Below are 27,540 nucleotides of genomic sequence, written 5' to 3' on the forward strand. Positions count from 1 at the left end.
AAGTGGAAAGGCAAGAGCACTATTGTGCATTACTGCCTAGTGTCCACCCTTTTGTAATAAACAACTTTCCTAAGGTAAGATAAAAACACCTAAAACAATAAAAGGCAATATATGAACGCTCCAAGAGCTGCCACAAGCGCCTCCCAATTCACAAGCCATAGCATGCTCAAATCAGAACACTGCTCTCGGAGAACAAGCACCTCGTCCTTCAGCATCCTTCTCTAAAGAAAGATCTTCTACACCTGTAACGTGCAGGGAAGGGCTCTCGAGTTTCCAATTTGTCTGAGTTTGCCTTCTTGTATCTTCTAGTTCTTTATGTGGTTAGCAATGCCCGCTGCAGCATGAACACAGATGCTTCAGACTACTTTGTCCTAATGAGGTAACATTTCGCCGGTCCCATCTTATCTAAACAGATACATGGGATGTCAGTTGACTTTGGTAAATCCTGAGAGAATTAGGTGCTTTTCAGTGAAAATCACAAGGTATTTAGAAAAGAGAAAGACACACAAATGAACAGGGAACTTTCTTTGCAGTAATTATGTATTGATTTGAAATACAGAAACTCTCCGCATGTAACAGAGAGCTCTGAAGATGGAACAACATTAAAGTGGTTTTTTCCATCCATCTGTGCTCTGCTAGTGCCACTGGCTAATTGTGGCTGCCTCTGTGTCTCTCAGCTCAATCGAGTGAGCACTAGAATACAAATCTCACTGACTCGTTTTCAAAATTCCAATGATAAAAAGACTTCTGCATTTGAATTTTGCAGCATGCACAAAAACAGCCTTTAGGGCCCTGAAACGGCTCTCCAATCAAGTGTCTTAAAAGCAGGAGAGATAAGAACGTCCATCTCAAAGAAAATGTTCTTTGTTTCTCTCCTTTTTGTAATGTTGACTGTGATAAATCTGTCTCGTGTTTTTATTATTATCTCAACATGATCTTCTACGAGAATGGCTTCCTAATTTTAAGATACCTCAAAATCTAATGTAGAAGATTAAGTAAATTACATCAGAACTAAACGATTATATTAAACTAATTACTATTTAAACTTAATTCTTCCTATTATATATCCAAATCTTGATACCTTATTCTATGATATTCTACTAAGATTTCTAGCATGTAAGCCCATTACAAACTAAAGATATGAAAAAACACTTATCTTTGTCTTATGTTTATGTATGCACAAGCATTGCAATTTTAGAATAAATCAGCTTGAATGACAGTCGCTTCAACTAATGCATCACTGCACCCACATAGCGCAAGTAGGCTTTATCATTCTAAGCTGTTTTCATTTTTCCATTTTAAAGCAATCTATGATGTTTAGGGTTTCCTCCTCCCAATGCCCCCAAAACTTCTTCTAACACTGAACAAGGACCTTTATTAGAATTAAAAAAAAGAGAGAGAGAGAGAGACAAATAGACAGACAGACACCATGATCTCGCTGAGAAACTTCAGTTCGTCCCTCCCTTCCTCGGTTTCCCTGTCTCCTCACTGGAAATGATTCACACCTGAATGCCAGATGAGGGAGCCTTGGAAGTCAGAGCATTAGAGGAAATGGTGTGTTTTGCAAACACCATACAGTTGTGATGTGAGCTGTAGCAAACAACATAGGAGTTACAACAGCAAACTATAGTGAAAATAGAGGCTATAAAACCTGAAAAAGCTGTTGCCAGGAAGCAATAAAATTTGACTGTGAGAAAAAATATGAGAGTCTCTGCAGCTCCTCATGAATCCAAATTTTTATCCCTGCCTGTTTTCAGAGATCACTGAATGAAAGACTAACTACTGTAATCTAAAATGCTGCAGGTTAAAACGTAGAGCTGAAAGGCTCTACTGGAAAGCAGAACTAGAGGACAACAGACACAAGTCTTTAGAAAGACTTGGTGACTGCCATGTTTTCAAAATAGAAATGTATGAATTGCTACAAAACTATGAGGTTAAAATTACCTGTAAAACTAGAGCACGTGTAGGAGCCCAGACTATAGCATGAAGATTTCCTTCCCATTTATTCATTAACTCAAGATTATCTTGGGTAGTTTGAGCCCTGCTTCTTTTGGTGACTTAGCACCTACAAAATCCACCAAAGTTGTTCGTGTATTATTGCATTCAGCCAACCCAGGATTACTTCGGGGGCAATTGCGACCTGGAGAGCAGTCCACTTAGGTTAACATTACACTCAGGCCAGTAAGACCAAAAAGGTAAATTCCTGAGGCTGCAGAAGAGCAGTGATTAGACAAGCTACCCAGGCTGGACTCTGTTAAGAAAGCCTGACAATCAGAGGGACAGTCTGTTGGATGGGAACAGCCTCTGGAGGGGCCCAGCCGGAGGAGAACAGCCAGGGCGGTCACCACCAGGCACCGCCATACAAAACTCACCAGTGACACCACATGAGGACTGCTCAAGAAGATACAAATGGTCACTGCCCTATCGTCCTCTAAAGTCGCTTTTTGTAGATGCAAACACAAGAGCAGGTTTAAGGTTGGGTAAGAGCTGAAGGGCAGTAAAATAGCTAACGCATAAATGGAGAGCAGCGCAGGTTCAGACACAGCATCACCATCCACTTGACAACTGTGTATATTTTTCCAAAGAAACATGCAAAACTTAGCATTCTCTTTAGCTCTTTCCTGAAGTTCCTTGGCTTCCCACTCATGCCATCTCAAACCAATAATAGCCCTTATGACTTTTAATGCCACAGATAATTTGGGATGATTCACTTGTACCTGAAAAACAAAAAACAAAAAACAGGAGCTGTAGCTATGGTACGAAAAGGGCAGGGGACTGGAACAGGAAAGATAAAGGACAATCAAATGGGTGGATCGCCTTTTGTATGATAACAGATATTGTCCTTAACAAACAATGTAATTAAATAAGGAATTCAAACATCCTATTCCCATACTCAAGATTTAGGATTAAAATTCATTAAAAATTGTAACGTTCCAGCTTTTTGCAATGTTCATTGATACAATTCATAGGACTGAAATACTACATGAAAGAATGTTCAAAGATGGAGGGGCATCAAAGAAATATTAAAGAAATAATGCTGGAATAATCAAGACACATCCCCTTATACCTTAAGCAGGGGTCCTCTTCTCCTGAAAGTATTCAAATTCACACACGTGAAGAAGCACCTTCACGTAGACTTATCCCTTTTCATTTAAAACTTCAAATGTCATAGCCAGTCGGGGCAGCTCTGACACAAACAGTGTATCAGCTGCAAAAATCCCCCAGCCAGTGCCAGAGATGAGAGTTGCATTAGAGGTGCTTGAAACCGCACTGGCAGAGCTGGCTCCGAGGCTGGCCAGGGACCCCAATACCATCCGCTGGCATCAGCCCTAGCCGCAACGCTCTGCTAGTCCGTCGTGGGCGGCAGCACAAGTAGTCAGGTAGGGGTGTACAAAACAAAGCAACATCCACTGCTTTGCATTTTCAAAAAAATTCCATTTCTGTTGAATATACTTCATTGCTGATATCGAGGTTCTTTTTGCCACATGATCTTAAAAATTTAGATGCCACATAGGGAATATTGTCCACATCTTCTGACTCAAAAAACTCAAGCTGATGTTGAAGTGGGTACAGAAATCTATGAAATTTGGAGGTAGACTCAAATTTATCACTAGCATGCCTCCAGCTAGACAGGTAATACTGTGATTAGTTGTAATATATGAGAATAATGTTTAAATATTAAACATTCATCCCCAAGTTCGCTTAAATTATTAATACTTGATTATCTATTAATTGATTGTATTATTTTTTCATCAAGTGCTGGAACTTCCGTCTTGGACTACTGCTATTCCTGTTTCTTCCTACCAAGCTGATATTAGCAGTGGCCCTGCTCATGGTAGTAAACACATTTCTCTCCTCGTAGTGAGAATTAGCATTTCTGTCTTCTCTGCATCAGAAATGCAGACTTCTGAGGAAATTTATTTTTATGAAAAGAAAACATCTTTCATTCTAAGGCTATATCAGTAGTAACAATTTAATTTTACTGCTCAACATACTACCGCATAGAGACAAAATCCAGGCCATCCGAGAAAAGCAATCACCTTGCTAGTTAAGCGTCTACACTATCTTGTAGGTCTATCACAACAGTTAGTTTGCTTTTTTGGTGGCAAAATACTTAATCATACAGAAAGCAAAATGTACAGTTTCTTTCAGGGGAGATCATATACCTAATAGAGAACTCTCTTTAACCTGGTCACGAGGATCTTAACACTTAAATAAACCTAGACACAATATAGCACAAAAGAATTTCATAATATTTATGTCATTACAGCTTCAGTGCAACAAACTGCATTTAGATTATTAAAACAAAATGGTCACTTTACCAGGCTCTTCTCATCACTGCGTTTACCAATGCAAAGGAGATGGATCGCAAAGAGTCCATGGGGTTGAAGATACTAATGGTAGGGCAGTAGCTTGCTTGCCCAGTGTCTGAGACTATGCTGGCGCCAGGTAAAGAGCAGGACCCACGTGCAGAACGTGCACCGAGCTCTCACTGGATGCTTACGTTTTAGGAGGACAGTGCCTTCCTATTCTAGCAGCTGAAAATTCAGTCCCCGTGGCCACAGGATGTAACTTGTGTAACAAGAAGCTTGAATTACAGGCCCACTTTTTACTCATATTATAGGTATTGATAATTATTTGTTACTGATAAGAAAAAAAACCATCAACTTTTATTCCTTTTACCCACTGCCACTTAACCGCGTCAGCAGAACTAAAACCCTATCTGTAGGGACATGCAAGGACTTACAAAACTAATGAACATGGTATTTTAGTCTGAAGTAGCAGGGCTTGGTTGTGACTGGGTTCTCAGTAAGGCTGAGACAAAAACTTTATATGCATGTTTGTGGATTCTGCTCCTACTCTGTGGAAACATGACACAAAAATGCTTGTGGCATTCAAGTATACTTTTTATGTAAAATACTTGCTGTGCAAGTACAATAGACTGTCAATATTTTCTGCTCACTCAGAAACAAGTATGAACACATCACATTAACACAAAATCAGATCTGAAGGGGAGACTATAGGATGGAAACTTTCACTAAAGCTGGCTTTGAAGGATGAAGGAATGAGATAATCATTCACACACACAAAAAAAAGAGCTGTGAACATCAAAAGGTGAAAGAGAGGACACAAGCAGCTTAACAAAGAAAGAAATTGCAAAGTGAACATTGGGAAAAATACCCTAATTTATCTAAGACTGGAAGTCTTTCCTATCATACTACCAAAGACATAGGCGGTTCATGCAAAGAAGCAAGATCTTCTTCAGGGGAAGTCACTGCATCCTCAGAGAGAAAGCAAGCATTAAAGAAACAAGGAAAGCGAGAGAGGACAGAGTATACAGTGCTCCTGTTCAAATAATGTTGTTTGACTTGGCTCACTCCTATTCATTCTTCTTCCCATCCTTCTCCTTCCTATCTGAACTGCTTTACACTCATTGTTTGCACGTTTGGCCTCACATTCAGGCTGTGCATCCCTTGGGGCAGACAGATCAGCTCACAGTAGCATCTTATGGCCCCTGATCCACAGCGTGGGCCTGCCGGGCTCTCACACGTCGGCTATCATCGTCATATGACGAATGTGACGCTCCCCATTCATCTCCGCTGTCATCACAACGCCAAAGAGCGTCTCTGATACACCTTTGGTACGCTGCTAGTAGACCGTGCGCACACTCACAGTCTAATGCTTCTTTTTTCTCCTATCACACAACTGTCTTCCCCCAGCTGACACTACCCACCACCTGTATAACGCATTGCACAAACCATCTGAAACACCCTGAGCAGAAGTTCTCCAGGACTCGTCCAGCTTTAGTTCCAAGCAAGCATATCCCAGAAGTCAGACTATGTTTATGCTGCATGTGAGGATCGTGCCACAAGGCTACACGGTGACATGCAGACCTGCCAAGATCTGTTCTGGAATTAAATGGACCAGAAGTGACACTCGTATGACATTTGCACTTGTAAATTAAAATAGAACAAGTAGAGAGCAGGGAGAAGACTTTTTGAATTATAGCGTATTAAAAGCTTACTGACCTTGAAGCCATAAGAAATCATGAATATTTAAATTCCAGTACATATTAAAAATCCTATTAATGTTTTATTTTGTCATCCATAATGAAACAAGAAATTAGGCTAGTAATTCCTAATCATATACATGGTGCGCTAGCAAAATTGTTGTTGGACCTAAATAAACGTTCTTCTTGGTAACTTGGCAGGTGGAAGTGGCCAGCCACGGTCGGCTGCGAGGGCCGTTCGAGGGTCATTACCCAGTTACAGCTGTGCGAGCTGTACGCACAAACGACGCGCCCAGCTTCTGCATTCTGGATTAAATATCTGCAAAAGGAGAACACTAGCTCCAAAAATTATGTTACTGCAAATCATCAAGGTGCTTTCACCTGAGGAGCCGGTCTTGCAGCCATGATGCACCTTTTTTTCCATTTTTTGACAGCCTTCTCTATTCATACCCTAATTTCCTCAGGATGTGGCCTGCGTGCGATAGTATGCTACCCTGACTTCTGATGGGGCACACAGATCCACTCTAACAACATCAAATAACGGCCTGAAAGTCCTATTCAAGTCTTATTTGGAGGTGCCTTTTGTTCCCAATTTGTCAGGAAAGCTGGGCCTTTCATTTCAGATGAAAGGATGGCAGTTTGAACTTAAAACACCCAGGGAGCATGTACCAGCCCTGTAACAGTAAATGTTACAAGGTGGTTTAAAGAATAAAATGCCGATGCCTGTGCTCCTTTTGGTGATCTATAAAAAGAACGATTTGCAGTGCAGAAAACCAAAGTGATTAAGAATAATTCGCAAGGTGAATTTATTAGAATTCAACTGAAAAACCTCCTGCTTTTGCATAGCTCTATGGGTCAGCAGCTTTCCACACACAGAGCTTTTGAGCGCATAGTAAATGACTTTTGGAAAACAGGATATATATGACTGCCATTTGTGTTTCAGATACTCACTACTGCTGTAAAAATCAGGAAACTGGAAAGCCTCACAGGGTGCAAAGGAGCCCTGGTTACCTCTGCAGTTTGCAGAGCCAGAGCTTGGGGCTGGTTCTGCACTGCTGTGGTTATCGGCAGGAGGTATAAACCACACGCAGCTAGAAACAACCGAGATCAAAATTCCTGGATTTTCCTTTCTGGAGGAGTCAGTGCTGACAACAACAGAAAACTGAAAAGTGATGCCAGCGACGCCTTCCGCCCACCTCCCCGCAGAATGCTCCCTAGCAGAGAGAACTACATTTGTAGCGGCAATATCTTAGCGCAACAGCCTATGAAATTCTACTCACTTTGGCCCTGAATGAAAAGCCATTTTGAGACCTGGAAAGCAAAACTCCTCACTAGTTCTGCCTACCTCCTCACTGGCATCACCAAGTGCCGCCTGCCAAAGGGAGCAAAGATTTGCACCATTTCTTGGTCCTTGCTGTGCTTCTCCTCATGCATCAGGAGCCAGGTTACAGAAACGATATGCCACTGCAGAATGATCCTCAGTAACTCAAAATCCAGGACTGTGGGGATAAGCAAGCCTTGGGGGGACATACAGGAATTTCAGATTGCAAGAATTTTAGTAATTTGGGTTCAGTTAATAGAGGTTTTACTGCAGCAGACTTCTGTTCTGCTATACTTCACAGTCATTTACTGTGTGATACAACCTAGGAGGGCAGATCTATTTTGCATATACTATTACTTATCAAGAGCATTTAGTAATAAGACCCTCTGGAGAGCGCATTACGAAAGATTATGGACTAATTTGGCCAAAGATGTCTCTCGAGAATATGAGTGCTTCAGCACAGCAGATAGGCATAACTGCTGTTAGAGCTGAAGATAAAAGAACCCAGGAAGACTAGCAAAATAGTTAAAGCTTTCTACATTGGATTCTGTACTGAATAAACTGGTCACTTATCCCTAATAATTTAATTTATTTGCATTAACATACTATTGAGCCAATATTTGCTTTAGCCTATTGCACAAAACGTTAGGAAATGTTTCTTCTAAATCTGGCTCAATTTCATTTCTCTTAATGCTGGAAATCTTTACTTTTTGCTTTGAGAGAGTGAATATATTAGTAGCCTAATGAGTATTTTATGCTTATTACTTAGGCTTAGTCTAACAATACTCAATTCCAAAAAAAGTTCCACAGGACTCTAGTTTGGGTGCTTAACCTTCCTTTTTGATATATGTGGTACATCTCTAGTTTGGAACGGATTTACGTCAAGCTGATCTGTTTCTATTACTATGTCTGGATCTTCATTGTAAACCAGAAAAGAAAGATAAATATATCGTTGGCTTCACAGTTGGGGTGTTTATTTCCTGTCTCCTCATGTTTTTCTTTCCTGTGAGGCATAAAGTGCAGAGCAATTTTCAGACACAAAGTTCCTGAATTTAATCTAAATTAAGCCCCTTGTCCAATTTGATAACAAATCACTGGAGTGTAAGTAGTCATACTTACTAAATGCAGCATGATTGCAATTACAAACCTAAAACTCATAATGCGATAGTGTTAACTCATGCTTCGTAACAAATTTTTCTACCATTCTATACATAGAATACATCTGACATGCCTCTATGTGATTGGGTCTATTCGGCCTTAGGCTAAAGTCAAAATTTTTAAAGAATCTCTTCCATTTATAAACGTTTCTATTGGGAAAACTGAAGAGCCGGACATCGAAAGTCAGGTTTTCTGAAGAAACTTCTTTTTCATTTAGAGACCTTTGAATTCAAGACACAGAGGAAACGTGTCTTGCATTCACTTATTCTCTGGAAATTCCAGCTCGGCCAGTACTATAACGTATCCTTAAACGGCTCTTGACTTGGGTAAGTTAAGCTGGTAGATCTCCAAGGACTCTCCTACAGCAAGAATCACCACACACATCCTTTGCAGACCCTTTCCAAACTACAACTGGGAAAGGAGAACGTGGCTGGAAATGGATCATTCATACCCTCAGCGACCCTGATATTTAGATTTATTTCTAAATCTAAGATTAAATTAAACCACCTTTCTGGAGTCCAGTCACATCCTTCAAACCCCTCTCTTCTGAGGGCTAGCTGAAACAGTGCATCTTTGCTTTACAGCAAGTAACTCTAAAAATCAGGCTTAGCTTTCCTTATTGACACAAGCAAATCTGGGGCACCTCTCCCTGAGGATACACTGTGAGAGCCTAGGAAAGCTGGCAGGGACTGCCCGCAGCCCTGAGAGCCCAAAGCCTCTGCGAGTGGGTGGCTCAGCGCGACGGCAGTGATGCACCCGGCTCGCTCAGTTGCTTCAAAGGCAGCGCCTCGGCGAGGGGTCCAGGAATCCTGTACCATGAATAATTAACATCCCAGCTCGCCTCTGGAGCCGGGAGAATTCGTACTGATTTTAATACTAGAAGATACAGTATTTTTAATGTTAAGCAACCACAGGAAAAAAAAAGGAGAGGGCATGGGAGAAAGCAAAAAGTCAACCAGCTAACCAACCAACTTCACTCTAAAAATATCCAGATTTGGTCTGCATTAGTCATGGACAGAACTGTTATAACTTAAGTGCCAGCCCAGAAAGCCAGCCTGAATTTATAGAAATTCCTTATATCCTTATACAATATGTATAACTGCCTTTTCTTTAGGAAGGTAGTCAGTGACTATGCCTGCATACTGTGTAAAGAATTGAGAAGACTCCACCTAAGTGTAGCCTTTTCTGTGTAACTACATATTTAATTGCCTTTTCTGTGCAGTTTGTGGCGAGGGTGTGAGAAGCTTGTGCTATCATCTGTCACGGTTCTCAGGACGTACATTTTTTGCAAGTGAAAAAATCTATGCAAGGAGGCTTAAAATTAGCTTCCTACAAGCAGCAGTGCAAAAAATCCTGATCACACCAATGCTCACGGAAAATAAGGTGAACTCATTTAGAAAAATCAAATTCACAGTCACAGTATTCCTCCCTCGTCTTTTGGGGATATTTGCTTAGCAATAGGCCTGACCCTGCCTTCCGCAGATAAATGGAAGAACCCACGGATCTAATGGCACAAAAATCAGTCTATTAATATGAAAACCTATATATGCCAGAGAAGAGCATTTTCAAGACAGTTCCATCCTATTGCATCTTGTTATCTGAATGGAGAAATGTCAGCAGTGTATTAAGTGGATAGGAAGGCTGGAAGACTCATTAAAACACTTTTATACTACAAGAACATGCAAAATTGAGTATTTCCTAGGATCGTTAAAATAAGACTTAATTACAGAATTCAAGTTTATCTGTGTCATCCAATGTCACAATAATTCAAGATGGGTGATGAAGGCAAAAGGCAAAATAACCCCAACAACTGCATTTATCATCACAGCCGTCCCTGCATTATTCATCATCAGATGTGCAATGACAGATCCAAAATAATTAGTATTACTCACATTAATTAAGTTATGCAATTCCCCTGCCTAAAAGAGGAACCATACAGAAATGCAAACTAATTACATGCTGGTCACATGCTCCGCTGTTGATGCACAGCCACCTCAGACTGATACTGCCGAGAATATCATCCCGCTGCCTATGTCAGCTAGAAAGCTACATTACACCAAACGCCCAGTAAGAATGACTTCACATAAAGATGCTGCGCACCAACAAGAAAATTCAGAAAAAAAGGTGATAGTTGCTGTAGACAGAAGAGGAAGGCAGCTGTTGAGAAGGTCACAGGCACAGGTACTCCCTAGCTCTCGTGACGAGGGACACTGCTTTCACGAAGGAAGAAGACCAAAGTTCATTCACACTGACAAAAACTGCAGCGGTCAAAAAAATAAAAATAAAAATGTCAGGTGTGTTACTTAAGAGCTTAAAAAATAATAAATAAAAAATTAAATGTCCTCCTTCTTTAACAGCCTCCTGTGTCTCCACTCTGCTAGCCAGCCAACCTCACTGAACACAGCATCTACCTTACACTAAGAAAATTCACAACCATAAATCTCTCTCTTCCCTCTAAAGAGAGCCAATGTGTATCCATTCACACTATTTCATGTGTGAGAGCCAACACAGAAAAACAGATCCAAAGGCAGAATGACCACTAAGGTACCATGAAAGTTAGCAGAAAGATTCACTTCAACTTCAGCAGAATTTGCATCCTTCCTCCATGAAGAATTGCAAGAGGCTACAACACAGTTTGATGTGTCTGGAAATGTATATAATGGGATTTCTTCCCCCCACCCCAAAAGGTTCAAAGATGAAAAATGAATAATTGAGCAAAGGAAGCACAAATATATCAATGCACTCAACTAAATAGAGAATTCAGTAAAGGTTCCTCAAGCGTGGATCAGAAGCTATGAGAAGTAAACATGAAAGACAGTGCCTCCATATGCAGCTCTCCCATTTTTTGCAAAGACAGGAAGAAGCTGGTCCCACTGCCAAGGAAGCAGTGAGGCAAGCACGGCTGTCGCTTAAAAGCTGGCACCTACCACAGCAGCCAAACACTGGCCTCACCAGGCATGCGCGCCGGCATCTTCCTCGTGGCGTTACGCAGCCTGGCCAGCTGAGCTTTCTCAAGGTTACAAATGGTTGTGGTAAGTTGCCCTAAAAATCTGATAAATGCTTAAAAGGGCATCTTTTTCAGAAGATGTAGCTAAGTGTTTTCTGGAGGTCAGAACCCTAAAAAGTGTCTAAATTTAGGTACTTCTAACCTAAAGCATTTAGTGCCAGAAATACATTTAGGAAAGAAAGTCTCGTCTATCCGGTCACTAAACAACCAACAAAATCAAATTCAGGTATGACAAAGAAGAACAAATCGTTAAAAGGAATTACTGTAGGAAAAGTGATGTTATGTGTATTTTAACAATCAAAAAGCACTAGACGCGCGGCTAGGAATAAACTTGGGTCTCTCAGCTTTGCATTACTCCAACGCTTGTCACGTCCACTCTGCTTCAGCTGCGCGTTGAGCTATCAAGCAAAGCCAGGCAGAGCTAGGTGTGGGGAGCCTACCGCTTACCAGCGAGCGGCCAGTTACAGAGAACGAAGAGCAGGTTCTGTTGAGAGAGGAAAAAAAAAACATCCAACTGGGCTAACACAGAAATCCAGAAATACTGATTTGATAGAAAAAATCCTGATCTCACAACCAAGATGCGCAGCAAACAAAGCTGCGTGACACAAAATGGCAAAGAGATCAAAGATGGATGCAGAGAGGGACCTTGATACAACGTACTAACTACAGTCTGTGCATCAACGGATTGCATACGTTTCACAAAAGCGGTCCGTATCACTGCGGCTCCCAAGTCCTGTCTCACACACCGTTAAGTGGCACATTTTGACAAGACAATATATTTCACATATGCTCCCTTCTGGTGACCCCATTGGTAAAACAGTCTGCTGACATCAATGAGGATTTAACATGATTCAGATCAACTTTTCATCAGCTTGAAAATGTCAGAACCTTTTCACAGGGAACCTCACTTTTATCACCTTTCCTTCCTCATCCTCACTGCCTCCGGATGGCTGTAGCAAGCTCTGATGGAAGAGGCAGCTATGTGCTAATACAGAACAGAGGTTAAGTACATATATGAGATGGAAAATATAAATCATATATTCATATATATGAGGTAATGTAAAGGACATTCTTTTAACCCATGTCAAGAAGCTGTATCAATGGCGTCAATTAAATACTTCATGACTGTTATTCTTTGCAGGTCTATCGCCATATATGCATAAAACACAACCGCAAATAAATCCAGTTCATTTAACATTTCATCTAAAACGTTATTCTTCCTATTTTCACAGAGATATGTTCCTTTTTAAGGACACCTCTCATCAAGCGACGGCACAACGCTCATTTGCTTCCTGACGGCACGATCATCCTGCAGCCAACTGCAACTGGACTATGGCTATTGACTCCTGGGGGATTCAACGCTGCCTTTCTCGGTCAAGCAGGGCACTCTGAAATGACAGTTCTCTTGTTCTAGAAGTGTGAGAATGACTTTGAACAGAAAATGGAGCAAAGAGAAACTGAAGCTCAAGTTAATCCTAATCCCAAGCAAGCTTTTCTCGCTGTTTTTTAATACTTACTACAAGAAGAAAAAACAGTTTCAGGTCTGGACACTGCCAGCAAACTACAGGGAGTCCAAAGGCTACAGCTCTAGTTGGGAACTTCAAAAAATACGTCAAAAGCATTAGCACTTTAGAGGGAGATGAATGGCTATGTTTGTATTCAAGCACAAGTGCTAAAGAAAGCACTTAATAATGAGTGGCATCAAGAGCCGGTCTCAGTTTTTCCTTAGTTGTATAGTATGCAACCAAAAGTTTTGGAAGTGCTTTCTTAGCTTCACTATTTCTTTGCCACCAGGAAACCAAGTCAGGCTTTTAGGTCCACTGGATATAGAATATCTTGTTTAAGGCTCAATTTTTAATTCTCTGGAGAAAATGACTTTCCCTATTATTTTGTGCTATATAGGTATTATGAACTTTTACTTTAGGAACGTAAAGCCAAGTTGGTTACTGAAAAGAACAGCCTTGCAGAGAGACAGCAGTTTACCAGATGATCACAACGACCCTTTGCATGATTAATTTGCATGATTTCATGAGACAGCCTTTGCATAAATTAAGAAGAACAAGAATAAGTATTTTCCTACTGTAGACATAAGCATCCTTCAAAAGGTCTCTCCCTCCCCCAAACTCGTTTGCCCAAAACCGCTGCACAGCAACAAAGACTTACTCAAGTTTGCAACTAAATCATTAACCAGAAAGCACTCAGTGGGAAAGTAATTCTTGCCTAATATAAGAGGTTTCACAGTCATCACGCCCGCAGCCTGCCATTTGTTCATTAATTTTCCAGTGACGGGTAACGAGCACAGACAGTATGCCTTTGTGCTCCCATGCGGCACTTGGGGACCACAACGCCGAGCCCCCGACCAGCGGGTGCGCTTCTCGCCACGGCACTTCGGGTATGGCGACAGAAACTCTGCGGCGACCTCCAGCCAACGCAAGCTGTCACGTAAGCGGTTAGCAAACCAAGTTCATTTCACAGCAGCCTCTTCTAAACACTCGCTACATACAGAGCTGCAGAGCCCCTGCGCCCTCACATCTCAGCCCCTTCCAACTGCCCTTCTTCTATATTTATCAAAGTCGCAGCCCTCAGCAGATGCAGAAACGCACGGGGCGCCGGTCAGGTGCCCGCATGCTTCGCAGCAGATTACAGAAAAGCAGCCCCTCCGAAAAAGCACAACGGTACCCAAGTACTCCAATTTAATCAGCTGACGTCACTCAGGGCTGACTCTCGCTCACGGTACGTAAGGAAGCAATCTCCTTTGTAATGAATTCATGTGGCAAATGGGTTTGCCCTTTCTGTACGCTAATGATAATAAATTCCATCCAAATTATTTCAGCCACTGAACAGCCAGAATACTGTGTTACTCTTCGTACGTGAGGACAAAACAGCAACTACACTAAAGGGAAAAAGCGTGGTAGGCCACTCGCACTAAGTCCTTTTTTCTCTTTAGCCGTATTCAGACTCAATCAACAATTTTCTGGCAGGTTATATATAACGCTAGCTTGGCAGGAAAGTATTTAGAAACAAATGACTCCTTTCTAAGGTAGTACTGAAGAAATATGCAAAGGGAGGTACCTCTAAAGGTTTTGGGGTTTTTTTGTGTGCCTGCTTGGTAATTCTACCTCTACACAGCCAAGTGTAGAAGTGTAGAATGACAGTACAGCAAAATAATTAGCTCACTAAACGCCAGTTGTCAGCACAAACGAACAACAATCTATCTTAAAGATACACAGGAATACCAAGACAGGACAGGATTCAAGGAAATATCTGAAAAAGTACAACAGCATTTAAAGAAAATCCCCAAGTAATTTGTTTATGACGTTTATGACGTTATTTGTTTGACCTTTATGTCAAGTCATATTTAGGCATGCAAATCATTTTAACGCAAGACTTCAGCATCTAGGAACTGAAGTTACACTCTCAAGTCACTTTCAAGGCCTAAGTTTCTAACACATGGTTGATTTTGGTCAGCTAAGGTACAATTTTGTCAGTCTGCTCATATTAACGGAAATACCAGAATAGGTCAGGTGACTAATAGCCATGGCTAAATGCAGGGGAGAGCAGACATAACGCAAGAACGTAATGCAGCCCTCTATCCACATCTATTAGATTATTATGATAGCAATATATATAATAATAAATATATACATAATATATAATGTGATATTGTAATATTAAAATAAATAATGTTATAATATAATGTATATCGATATTACACAGCCACTTAGGTACAAGTAGAGTTTCTACTTCCACAGAAACGTGGTATCCCTTCTCTTAAGGATTTCTTTTAAGAGCAGAGAGTAAGAGAACAAGAAAGCAACACCCTCAGCAGTCTCTGCCCTGGACGGCGCAGCAGGAACCATCTCCTCCGAGCCTGAGCCTGCGCCTGCGCCTGCGCCCAGACGCACCACTGGTCACTAATGGCATACACTAACCGCTGTATAAAAGAGACACCGGGACGTGATCTAAAGCGTAAAGCAGTTAAATCCCCCAGGAATAAACTCCCATGGATTTCAAGAGGAGACAGCCACGTGAACTCGCTGCTGTAGATGGCAATTCTAAAGTGAACGTAGCTTATTCATCAATAAAGACAGCTCTTTCCACAGCAAAATTGCTGGGAGGAATCGTATCTTTTAAAGGCCTTTCATTAGGACTTAGGTGTTTTTAGTAAGGAAACGGTCACTAGTTGAGCTATACTTTTGTAAGCGTGATAATGACACCAGCTGAAGTTTTTGTCAAGGACAATATTGATTTTGGAGTCACTTCTTACAGCTTAATGACAATGATTTAAAATTTGAGTTAATCTTGCATGCCAGACATTTCTGTACAGGGTTTTTCCACTGGTTAGGAGCCGCACTAAGTTAAATTGTACCAATATTGATTTGCAGAGGTAGCCTACAGTTAACTACAATTAGTGTAGACATAATATTTGATTCTAGGTACCTTTGATTAAGGTGCATCGGTCAGAACTATTTAAGGACATGTTTTATTTGCTTAAACTTGCCCCATACTTGTAATAGTAATGCTTTTACATCACAGTGAAAGCACACATTGTAGCGGAAGCACGGAAAAAAAGCAATCCATATGAAAGCAATACCTGGCAAAGCGACGGAGGAGAAGGCAACAGTCCAGTTATACAGTCATTAAGCCAAGTAACTTCTGCAGCCCTTTAGGCTCGCTGCCCTCAGCCCTTGCCATACGTGGGAGATGGGGGCACTCTGCAAAGCGCATGTGATTTAGGAAGAAAAACTGAGGGCTGATGCTAAACGCCAGCTGGCACGTGGCCAAGATGCAAGCCGGCGAGGGGGGAATTTGTGAATATTGCCCGTATCGACTCATCGTCAGATTGACGCTGTGTGTTTGGTTTGTTCATTTCTGGAAGAAGGTCGGTTCACTTCATCCAACCAAGAACGGATCAGGCTGTCAGTGTCGGTTTTCAGACTGTCAGAAAACAAAGCAATTTCTCATCATATGAAGACTAAAAGAGCTACTGCTGCCTCGAGACAAAATATTGGTAATGTTAATAATAACTTGGTTTACAAATCAGTTATGTTTATATAACCACGTTTCTTTTCTAAATCTTATTTCTGTTTACCACAAATAATATTCACAGAAAACTATATAAATCCATCTTCTAGTCTGATCACCTTCATATCTTTTATTAACTTAGCGTTTTACCCAGAAAGTTTGGAAGGAGGATGAGAAAAAAATTGGACATCGGTTTCTTTTTCTTTAAAATAATTGTTCTGGTTTTGCCCCACTGACTTCATTAGAGTCTGAGCGTATTAGAGTGTTGTTCACATGAACTGGCCTCAGGACTTTTCCAAACTAAATGCCAATGATAAATTAATTCTTTAATCCCCTTTATGCCACAGGATGCAAATCTGTACATATAAATGAATCACTTTTCCAAACATTTCCTTATCTATGTTTTGCTATTAATTCTTACATTTTTAATCACTTTCCATTCTCTATCATTTACTTGCATTATTCTGTCAAAGAATTAATTTATAAAAGGATTTTAGTAGCTCAACCACTTTGAGAAATTTAATTTACCTTTTCATTTTACGGAGGGTACTATTCTTCCTCAAATAATTTCCTTTATTCGAAAAAACAGAACTGTAGCATGCCTATAATCAATCCTACCTCAGAAACAGCTAACTGGAAAGTTGCTTTACAAAAACAGTGAGTATTCTGCTTAGCAGAATGGAAAACATTATTCAAGTCTAGTAGTAACAAGTCAAGCAGGGCTTAAAAACAGAACAAATGATAAAGATTTAACAAAAACAGGCTGTAGTTTCGCAAGAGAAAATCTTATAATGCACTGTTTATCACATATTAAACATACTAATTATATTAAAAGGTATTTATCATATATTTATTATTTCAATAGTCTCAACTATTATATACTTGCATTACAGTGGGCAGGAGCCTCAAAGAAATGCATTATACTACACACGGTCGAAAACTGTAAAATTACTATTACAACTCAATGCACTAATGTATCCTTATTTATATATGTTCTTACAGTAAAGTGTTAAGATTGCACAGATTTTTCCACACCTGGAAAAAAATCACAAAGTAAACTGTACATTAAAAAAAAAAAATCCTTTCGGTAACAACTTTCCATGTCCAAGGTTAGCCTGAAACTGATTTTGTTTCATCGACCTACATTGCTGGAAAGGACCTCAAGAGGTCACCTAGGCTCTTGCAACACCAGCGGCAGCTGGGGCACCGCTGGCAACATCTAAGAGCTGCCTGCTCTCCACGAGCAGCCGGAGCCGCAGTCCCCCCGGCTCCCCACCTTGGGCGTTGGGAAGGTTCACTCCATCGCCCACCTTCGGTCATGCTTGCCACAGTTTTGCCTTCTGCTTCCTTCCCTTCCAATCCGCACTGGAACTTCCCCTTTCCACTTAGCTTTTCCACACCTGAGGATTGCTCCTCCCCACCACATTTCTCCCTTTTCTTGTTTTCAGAGTGAACGATCTCTCACAGCCTTGTTTTCCAAGGCAGCAGCTTTGGGCTCACTCCAATCAAGGGGGCTTTTCCCAGGGTGAAGATTAGGAAAAATACATTGGTTTGTTTTACTCGTATTACAAATCCTTAAGCCCTTTTCCTTGAAATGCTCTATCTCCCTTCGCCTCCAAACGCAGCACAGGATGCCACCTGCCGCAAGGCCAGGCCCCTTCCCATTTCTCATGGAAAACCATTCCAGTGGTACTGAGCTACAAGCCGCCGAAAAAATTCCAGCGCACAACAACAGAGAAGAGACTGCACAGCTCAGAAAAAGCCTCAAACCAAGAAAACCTGCAAGTTAGAGTCTCAGACTCTGTCAGCCCAAAGAGCAGCTTCTCCAAGGCCCTCGGAGCCCTCCCGCCATCAGCCTACGGCCGCGGGCGCGCCGAGCGACCGGCCTGCTCCCGGCACGGCCGCCGGCGCCGCCAGCCCCGGCCAACGCTCCTGCCTGACACCAGGACAGCAGAACTCTATTGCAGACACAGCTCGGAGGAAGCGCAGCAGAAGTTCAAAACAGCCCTACTGCAACTGTGGTGCACTTATAAAAACTTCATTAATGCTGCAATTAATTTGATGAGTAATACAAAAATGCAAATCTACAAATCTTCCGGTTCAACTAATGAAGACTAATTAAGGGATAAAAAATACTTCATGTAACTCCTAATGAGCTTTTCTAACCTTGCAGTAGTTGATTAACTGTAATTAATCTAAAAAAAATAAAGGTGGCCATTCAGTAAAACTCTTTTTCTTTTCATGGCAGGACCCCCTCTTCCTGCCTTGCACGCAAACTACATGACTAAGCCTGCATACAACTGCTTTTACCCTCATCCTTTCCTGAAGTGGCCAAAGATCTCCACGTGAAGAAAAGGAAGAAAAGGAGCAGGATCTAAAAGGTACAGATAATTAGTATGGCTTTCTTACCAAGAACAGGTTTACATCCGTTATTTACATCAGTTATTCTTGCATAAAACAGTTCCTGACTTCTGCTCACAAACCCCTGATCTGTTCTGTACTCCACCCTAACAGTGTTAAATCGCCTTCACAACGGATCAGTTGAAGCAAAATTTCTACAGGAGATTAAGAGGGGCGTTAAGAGAGCCCAGCAAAAAAAGTAAGATACAATTTCAGATGTTTACTTCAGTCATGGAGGACTTCAGTACTATACTACACAGCCCCATGCACTCCCATCCGAACTTGCATCTGCAGAGCGCTGCAGACAGCACAAATCCTGATTCCCAGCCAACCAGACAAAAAAGAGATTGTCTCATATCAAAGACAGGACCTGCCCTTCTAAGAGCACGGGCCAGAGAAAGTACTAACAACAGTCACAGCCTTCCCCATTCTGAGTGAACAGAGAGTATTTTATCTAACAGGAGGACAAGGGGACTTACGGGCAGCTGCTGCAATTCTCCTTTCTGAGCTGCTACAAATACTTTCTAGCCACTCATTTCCATAAAGATTCTTAATACTGGCTGTTCTGAGCCACCTAATTAGAAGCTACCTTCTCACTGCTTTAAAATAAACGCGACCAGAAGATCTGCAGGAGACAGAACACATGCTTCCTCCTCATGAGCTCTGGATTCAAGCAGATGTAGTGATGATATGCAAACCGGGACAGAAATCAAAACAGCTAAATTATAGCAACAGTTGCAACTAATAGGGGATTTAAAAGATGAAGGAAAATACTGCTCCAATATCTAATAGGGAAAGAATAGCAAATCAAGGACCACATAGAAAAGGTTCAAATATTCAATGCCTTTTTTTCCTTATGTCTTCACAAAATCATGTTTTACAATGACCACGCTCTTTAATATAATTAATTTGAACTAGGAGCTTGGAATGCAAGCTGAACAGAGAGTTAAAGACTGTTTTGGAAAGAGTAAGTCATTAAGGATTGAATTTATTTTAAAATACTTTAGGTACAAGCTGAAGTCCTCTATAAATCTTTAGCAATTTCTTTAGAGTACTCGCAGGGAATGGCTGAGATCCCAGGGGGTGCGAGAAGGTCAAACACAGAACCTGTTTTCTAAAATGGGAAAAAGGAAGGTTATGCAGTCTAGATTTAGTACTCTGAAGGACCCGGGAACAAATGGTTAAACAACTAAATTATAAGCACCCTGAGGATTATAAAGCAAGAGGAAACTACCAACATGTATTTGTGAAGAACTAATCATGTCAACCCAATCTTTTTTTTTTTTTTAATCAGGATAATTATCTTATCATGGGAAGGCATTAGATATGATGCACTTTGAATAAAACAATGTATCCCACTACCATAGTAAGGTATATCTGTCAGCTTTTTTTTTTTTTTTTAAACAACAGACACTCAAAGAAGAGTTTTCAGCTGTCCCCTTCCAAACTGAGGGAGCACACTAATACATCTCCACAGGTTTCTGCACTTGATCCAGTATTTTCATGAATGACAAGTAATAGGAAGAGGATACCAAGTTTGGAGGAGTTGCAAGTGCTCTGGAGGGCAGGACTAATGTTTCAAGTGATCCTGACGTGCAGAAAAAACGTCTGAAATCATTAATTTAATAAAAAGATATCCCACCTCTTTTGGAAACAAATGCCAAATATAAGACGCGCTTTACTGGGTAGGCAGAAACACAGCAGAGAACACAGACAGAAAAAAACCTACACTTGAGTTAGCAAGGTGTCTGCTGCCAGAGAAACAAGTGTTGTTTTGGGATATATTAACAGATGTTATACACAGGACATGGGAGGTAGTTATTCACATGAGATTTAGAAAACATGACCTAGGAAGAAGGATATTTGTTCATTCTTTAAAAAGAGAGATCTGGAAAAGAGAAGTAACAGCAACCTTCCAACACATAACTGGTTTTAATTAAGAAAACTGCAATCAGTCGTACTTCATGAGCATGAGACATGACTGGCTTAATTCACAGAAAGGAAAATTAAGGACAGTTATTATGAAAAGCTTCCTGAACTACAGAGAGAGTTAATCATTTAAATTTGTTATCTCTAAGGAGGCTGTTGGCGCCCAGCACGGGGAGCCTCTGAAAAGAACTTGAGCCAAACGTCCCTCTCGGAGACGGCTGCGGTGCAGTGCGTTGAACTAGATGACCCCTTAAGGTCCCATCAGACTTGCAATTTAATACTTAATGGCTTCAAAGACAAAGAAATAACATCTTACAGGAATATCACCTCCTCTGAAACAAAATACTGGGTAAAAGAATCATTTAATTTGGCACAACTGACTGCTACTGCTCGGCACAGCTCCAGCTTCAAATAGCCCCTTTTAAATTTATTATTATACACTTGCAAATCAGATCAAATACATATTATTAGCAACTCATGCTCGAGAGCTGGCACAGAATCTGTCCACCAAGGGGCTTTCTCATCCCAATGCTCACAGTTTTACATTTTCCCAAGAATCACACTCAAATGCTTAAAGCCAAAACAGAAAAAACTACCTTGCTATAGCTCTGTTTAGCATCCCTCTATACAAAACACCTAGGGAAGGGGTAGATACATTGTACCTCTCAATGCTGGATCTGGTGCACAATATGTAACTTGCTTGGCGCAAAAGCGCTGAGTTTTGCGAGCCACACATCACTGCGGGAACAGCGGGCTTTGACCGGGGGCTTCGATTTGGCTGCAGCAGTCTGGGATTCGCTCTGCCTATTCTGTATTCATGCTGCAGCATTTAGTATTTTGATACCTGATCTTCACATTCGGTGATATGCTGTATTTCTGTGAGTGTTTCCATGCTCTAAGTTCTTTGAGCTCTTAGGCGCCGATTTAAGCATTGTGAATAAGGCAAACTGCACACCGCGCTCCCTCGGGCGAGCACAGCCAGGAGGTTATCATGGTGAGGCTGCACCTGGGATACCACGTCCAGCGTCGGGCCCCAGCACAAGACTAGAGAAGGAGGAGCAGGCCTAGCCGAGGACAACTGTGGCACTCAGGGTCCTGGGGTATATGACCACCAAGGAGAGAGACCGAGAGAGTTTGGGCTTCGCTATTCTGGCAAAGAGGAGGCTGAAAGGTGGTTGAAGGGCAGCCTACAATTACCTAGAGGGCAGGTAAAAGGATGATGGAGCCAAACTCTTCTTGCTAGAGCCAAATGATACAATGAGGGGAAAGAGCCACAGAACTGCAGCATGGCAGGCACCTCAGAAAAAGGTTTTTTTCCCCAGGAGAGTGGTGCAGCACTGGAAGAGGCTGCCCAGAGAGGCTGCGAGATTTCCATCCTTGGAGGTTTCCACGGCTCAGCTAAATGAAGCTGTGGCTGACCTGAGCTAGTTTTGATGGCAGTCCCACTTTCAAGTGGCAAGTTGGGACTAAATGACCTCCATCCAGAAGTCTCTTCCAAGAAATAGTTCTGTAACTCTATGACCCTATGACTCTAATCAAATAACCTATTTTCTTCGTAGAAACACCTGCTTTTTTTTTTTTTTTTAATTGTAACATACTTTTGGTTTCCTAATGCGGTGTACCCTGTATTGTCTTTTAACATACTTTTGGTTTCCTAATGCGGTGTACCCTGTATTGTCTTTAGGGAAAAGCCCTTCAGCAGGAAAAGCACTTCCTTCATTGTGATGGCTTGTATTGCATATTCTTATTCATTTCTCTTCATTCACTATGCATATTCTTACCCATATGGTACTTTATAAGCAGGCTTATTTCAGAACTAAAACAGAATTTTAGATTTCAAATTACTGAAGTAATACACTAAGCTTTGCTGATGTTGAATTTATTTTACCTTTGAATTCTTAAGTGATTTTATTAACTTATTTCTAAAAAACTGAATCACAGTCTGTTAGCAATCTATTTTCTTTCTGTCTCCATGTATATAGCAATATAGCAGATATATATGAAATAACAGGAATAACAAAAGGAATATTGTGCACAATTATAGCTAGTAGCACATAAAATCAGATATTGTTAATAATAAATGACCATATAATATAGAAGAAATACCATCTGAAAACTGATTTTATATGGCATATTAAAGACTTGATGGCTCAGGAGATTGGTAATAGAATAAAAAGCCTTTCATCTCAAGGTCAGCAACTCCAATACAGGTCAGACTGATAGTAAATGAAAGCCATTCAATGAGAGTCCTAATGAACCTAGTCTCGTTACTAAAAATTTAAGAATGACAACTGTATTTAGCCCTGTCTCCTGCCTCTGACAGCAGTCAATAGGCAATTCACATGGAGGAGCAGAACCAATTTGGCAGCTTGAGTCGTATTTCCCGTGTTATATGCTGCCAGCCCCGGGCTGTCAGTATTTTAGCAGCTTACTAGCAGGTAGCTGTTTGTTCTGTTCCAAAATACAACACCCTCAGTGCTGCTGTGTCTCTTACTGCTTGGAGGGAAAAAAAACCCGACTCCGGCTTTCAGCTCCCTGCGTGACCCCTTCACGTGATGCATGCGCAACGTTCTGGACGTCTGGCTAAGCCTTTGCAATTTGGTAGATTAATGCGTTACCTTCATTTGATATCTTAAATGTATCGAATAAATTGCTGTATCAAATACCATTATTCTGGCACATATCAAATAAATTCATGTACCAAATTAAGGCACAGCATTGGGAAAGAGAAGAATCCTGGAGTAAACTAGACCAGCCATTCAGCTAACCTCCATCACATTAGCCAGCAAATAAATCAAATCACTTACTGTGTGACTTTATAACCAACCCAAGTCTTCTAAAATAAAGGCCCTAAAATAATTTTCCTTTGCTCCAGTATAACGCCTACATAATTTACTGTTCGCTACAGTATTACATGGTGCAAAGCACTGATAAGAATGCCACTGATGTTCTCCTTTTGTTTGCCTTTTTATGCTCAATCAGATTTTTGTTTAAAAAAAAGGCAAAATTTTCAATGATTCTGCAGAAAAGCATCCCAAAATGAATTCTGCTTTCATATTTTCCATAGACAAAGATCAGCGTTTGCACACGCACACTAGCTGTCCAGACACCTCTAAATGTCTGTTGGCAGGTATAAATGGGGAGATGTAAAACTGTCTTCACTGTGGCATACAGTAAAGAGATACTTTTCCCAATAAACTGTATTTGGAATCCATAGATTCCTCCCATATATACACTTAAGAATGGCACTTCCTTTCTGAATTTAGGCAACCAGATAACCTCCAGTGGCCCCTTGCAACTGAAATTAAATTTTAAGAGTCTAAAAATCAGCAACCTTATGACTCACGCAAAATCCATCCTTAGCAGTACCTATGTTCAGGAGAGCCATTCTGCTTTTCAGAAGTGACTGATGGAGTCAATGTAAAGGAATACAGGTGCCTAAAGACGCAGCTGACAACCAGCATGGGCTTACACAGAGTCTGCACAATAAACTCCCTCAGTGCCATTTTCCCCCAGCACAGCACAGATTTTAGGTCCAGGTACCTAGCTACCTTTATAAACCCGGCCCTTACCCAGGGTAGACAGTAGAAATCCCCAAACTCTCACGTAGCTGCTGTGTCTGGAGACAGTGTAGGCACCTACGCTTGCACTACTACAGCCCTCTTGGTACCTACGTTACAGTAGCAACCTTGATCACTTACTCCTAAATCCTGATAATCTCAAGGTATTTATAACGCATAACAACTTGGTAGGCTTTTCAGATAAAGTGTGACACTCACTAGTGACGCTCATGTCATCTAGTTTAGCTCTCCTAAAAGGAAACAGGAAGATGACAGATGTCCACTCTCAGTTTTCACGTGCAGGGTTATTGCCATTACAGAGCGATCCCAAGCAGGTTGCACTTCGGGTTGCGTTACTGCCCACAGCCATCGGGAATGCCTTCGTTGTATCTCATATCAAAAATCTGGCCACAATATATATAAATGTGAGCTTTACCCAGAAGCTTTCCTTCAGGGAAGCTCTTTATATGATAGAGGCAGCATAAATTTCTGACCTCTGCTCAGTCCACGACGTGCACCCCTGTTGTGATGCTGCGCAGACGATGGCAATGGGTTACTAATCTCATTTTCCCTTGCAAGTGGTCAGGGTTTGACTCTGGGGGTCAGCTCTGACTACCCAGGGTTAACACAGAAGACTGCTTTGCTTCAGCAAAGAACCAGCTCCTGGCTGGCAATACCTAATGGTTCTACCTACCGCATTTCTGTCTAGAAGACCAACTGTCAAAAGTGCAGAAACATGGATTTAAGTGCATCTTGGAGTGTGAAAGAATCCCGAATCCATCAGTGAAGGTCATTAGCTCATGTGACACACCTCACTGAAGTCAATTTTCAGAGATAAGCGTGTGACAATCTGACTGGAGAAATTTTCCTTTAATGCATTATTAATTCATTTAGTATTACAGTTATTATAATCTTTATGCAGGGCACTGAAGCTCAATTTGTTCTGTATCAGCTAATGTTTTTAATGAGTCCTTTTTTCCCCCCCTCAGGACAGGCACTTCCTTAACCAGCTGTTTGGCTTCTTAAGCAAGCAGCAAATGAAATGACAGTGTATCCTATTTATAAACACAACTTCATTAATCATGCCCTGAATTTTAAATGAAAACAAATGAGTACTAACTTTTAAACTGCCATTCAAATACCTTTTAAAAAGGCAATAGATTCTCAAACTCTAAATATAGAAAGGCTTGTGATCAAACTCTATCTCAGATATAATGCAATGAAATCATAATTGCAATTCCCCCATCTGGTAAAGAGGAGAAATACATTCAAATAAAAAGATCCCGGGTAAATGTACTGATTTGTGGGGCCGATATTGGAGCATATGTTAACTTAAGTTTGAACCCCTATCTGAATGACTTAGGTTCATCCTCTGGTCATGCAATGCAGAAAGGTCACAAGGCCAATCTGTGCAATGAGAAACTAGTTCAGTGCTAGAGAGAACTACACATAAAGTAGAAAAGTAGACGTTAGGAAAGTTGTGAATTGAAAGAAAGAAAATAGAACATTTTCCAAACATACACATTGCTGTTGCACACTCAGCCAAGTGCACAGCTGGCTATAAAGACATCCATTATTTTGCAACTTTTTTGCTCAGAAAGTTGGATATAAACATCTATTCAAGTTCACACTCCAAATTTTACTCCTACACTTCTATTTCTGCCTCTAAATGGAAGAGCCAAGCCTGTGTGATAGCATCATGGAGAATACTGGAGGTTTTCAGAAAAAAAAAAAAACACTTTTATACATTTTTGAGGTATGTAAGAAGAAACAAGACAGACTGTCCCACAAAAGGCAGAGTCGGTCTTTATCATCTCTGCTCATGCATACCTAAAAAATAGCCAGCTTTCATGCGGTGACCTTTCCAGATGGCCAGTCTTGAAAGGGAGAAAGTTTACAAGCTAACTTACACCCGGACAAAGAAAGCGAGCTTCTCAGTTCAGACCTACTCCTAAAGGGAGAGGAATCAAAACGCCATCAGATTTTATGGAGATCTGGATTCAGATAGCATCTGAATCCTACTGCCTGTTTAACTGCGATCAGTATTTAATTTTCTACTTGAAACAGTCACTGGCTATGAGGAAAAATAAATGTATTAACGGTTACAGCAAAACAGTAAAAACGTTTTACCAAAAAAGGTTAAACTGCAGTTTGCCTGAATCTTGCTTTATCAGCAACTTTATCGTTGTGAATTTGACACATCACCAAAATATGTAGAATGAAATTCAAAAGCCGATACATAAGAAAGATGTCCTCAGTCCTGTTTCTCTGCATTAGTAAAGACCAGTAAGCAGAACCCCAAAAATCCCAATAATGCTATCTCAAAAGAGAGTTGAGGTGTATAAAATTCCCATTATCTACAAAGCTTTTAGCATTACAGCTCCCATTAATAAAGACTTAAGGAAAGTGCACATTTAAACTCCCTGCATTGGTAGCACAGGCACACCCTTTCCATCGGCCACAAAGAAAAATCAGAACACAAAATTGTAAACTTTAAGTGAACAGAATGAAAATTAAAAGCGTGATTATTTCCTCAGAGCTGGGTCCAGCTATAGAGGAAGGGTCCACAGGCACTTAAATTTCATGGTGACAATGGATCCTAGGAAAGCCCAAGACATAAATAACGCTATGGCTTCAAGACCCTCTTTCACTGAACAATGGTTGCTGGCAATGCCACCACTAAGGCCATGCTTTTTCTCTATTTCTTTTCAACGTGCTCCAGGGGTGCTTTAAAGAAAGGCAAGATCCACCACTTCAGCTCTGTCTCCTCAGACGCTTGGAATAATGTGAATGTCATTCACTTGCCGAGATGGCAACCATTACCAGCTATGAGAAAGCAGAATGGAAGATTTTCATCGAAATATGAAGAACAGAATAATTACACCACATTTCCTTACGGGCTGAAGAAGAACCAAATGGATCTGAGCCCCCGCCCCCGCTTTTTTTTTTAAATGTAAAACCAAAAGCTCTTCCTCAATTAGATAGTACATCAGGATAAAGCCTAGCTTAGTCTCAGCTACATGCATAATGAACGACTGTTTGCCTAATTTTTAAAAAGAGTATCTGAAAAAAGATTTTTTTTAAAAATATCTTTTTTAATATTAAAAAAAATTTCAGATACAACAAAAGT

General features: G+C 40.9%; 1 protein-coding gene and 1 long non-coding RNA gene across 17 annotated transcripts in view; one reads left to right on the top strand and one right to left on the bottom strand.

Moving 5' to 3' along the window:
* The window catches only part of CHL1 (cell adhesion molecule L1 like), a 318,808-nt gene that overhangs the window by 89,241 nt on the left and 202,027 nt on the right, over positions 1–27,540 (bottom strand). The window contains exon 1 of one of the 16 annotated variants that reach the window (XM_068960378.1): positions 16,091–16,434. The exons of 14 other annotated variants lie outside the window; for them this stretch is intronic. The gene's annotated coding sequence lies outside the window, so the exon portion shown is untranslated. Of the gene's footprint in view, positions 1–2,372; positions 2,713–16,090; positions 16,435–27,540 lie in introns of those variants that run through there. One more of the 16 variants, XM_068960379.1, reaches the window with a different exon arrangement.
* Positions 16,422–27,340, top strand: LOC104153254 (uncharacterized). The gene is made up of 3 exons (XR_696198.2): positions 16,422–16,507; positions 18,770–18,902; positions 27,133–27,340. It is a non-coding gene; the product is annotated as an uncharacterized lncRNA (long non-coding RNA).

The sequence above is a fragment of the Struthio camelus genome, chromosome 14 (genome assembly GCF_040807025.1).
Source record: "Struthio camelus isolate bStrCam1 chromosome 14, bStrCam1.hap1, whole genome shotgun sequence".
Taxonomy (NCBI): Eukaryota; Metazoa; Chordata; class Aves; order Struthioniformes; family Struthionidae; genus Struthio; species Struthio camelus.